Source organism: Vidua chalybeata, chromosome 9 (genome assembly GCF_026979565.1).
Source record: "Vidua chalybeata isolate OUT-0048 chromosome 9, bVidCha1 merged haplotype, whole genome shotgun sequence".
Lineage (NCBI taxonomy): Eukaryota > Metazoa > Chordata > Aves > Passeriformes > Viduidae > Vidua > Vidua chalybeata.
The window spans coordinates 28,420,684-28,422,213 of record NC_071538.1 but is presented as its reverse complement, the minus strand read 5'-3'; positions in this window follow the sequence as shown (position 1 = coordinate 28,422,213).

Sequence of the window (1,530 nt, the reverse complement as noted above, 5' to 3'; positions counted from 1 at the left end):
GGACACCCCAAGGATCACACAAATTAGGTCTTTATGTGAATGAACAGGGCTGTGGTGGTGAGCTGTACCCAAGATGCACAGATGTCTTGGAAGCTACAAAATTCACCACTGCATCAGTACCAGAATCAGCAAGACCTCCCAGGACAACCAGTAGGGTATTAATGGTAACATTTTTTAATATTTTCTTCCCAGTAATAGTAACTAATAGCTTTAGAGTTACAAATTAGAAACAATTCTTTAAATAGACTGGAGAAAGATCAACTTCACTCCTTTATCTAAGACTTAACATCAAATACTCTAGTAAAACCATTTTTTGTTAGTATTGTAGAATATTGTACATATACTTGATAATCTTTGGTATCCTATTCTACTTCCTCACCTTGCACCCATCTCCTGCCTCCTGTTTAAATGCTGACCAGTAATAGCCAGAAGAAATTAGAAAGTTTTAACAGATACTAGATCATAGTCCAGACTTGTGAGTGTGATACTAAAATTAAGTAGAATTATCTTTAAAACTCCTGGACTTCTGCTTCATGCTTCTGGTTTGGTGCTAGTAACATGACTGAGAACACCATGTGTGAAGGGCAAGCCAAGGAAAGCAGTTCTTATCTGGATGCAGTGACTACAGATGTGCAAAGGGAAGGTGTCTAATGCTATAGCACATAGAAGGAAGCGTGGGGTTTACTGCAGCAGAGCATGCAGGAGATAATACGTGCTCCACAGTAAATTAAATATGGAGATTAATATCTGTCCTCTATAATTCAGAGCTGGATTAAAGAAGCAGTGCTTCACCCTTACCTAGTTTTTAAGAACTCTTCATGAGAACATAGAAAATGTTGGACTTGCTTTGCAACCACCACCATTTCCCACACCCCAGCAGGCACAAATAATTACTGTTTCTGCAGTGGCATTAGTGGGGAGGTTAATTTTGTTAGACTTGGCAACAGAACAGAGCTGGAAGGCTTTTTACCCCCTCTGTGTCAATACACTTCTGTGAGCACCAGGCAGCCAGCTGAGCTTCCAGTGTCTGGAATCCAATGTGTTCCCATTAAAGAACTGTCCTCTTCCACATGGATGTGGAGGAATGAAGCCTGACTGGGAATAGCAATAAACACTGTCTTGGATGAAGGGAGCAACAATTCATGCTCCTGACATTACTTCAGGTTCTGCAGAGACCAGCAGCATCACATCAGTCTTGGAAAAGGTATTCCATGATCCTGCATGATCTGGATCACCCAAACAACTCACCGTGGAGGGTCACATAGCATGCAGAGGGCTGCAAAGGAACCTAGTGCTGCCTGGCATGGTTAGAAAACCACTGCAGCAAAGACTGTTTGCACAGCTTGTTAGACAACAAAGTGAAATCTCCACTGAGCCTAAGATGTGGTTTGGAATCTGTTTGGCAGGAAATGGTCTTAGACACTTGAAAAGGTTTCCTCAGAATACCTTGAGTCTCCAACAATCACAATTAGCAACAGAAGCCTTCGAAATTCAAATCCAAACACAAATCAAAGGTATAGCATGCAAGTC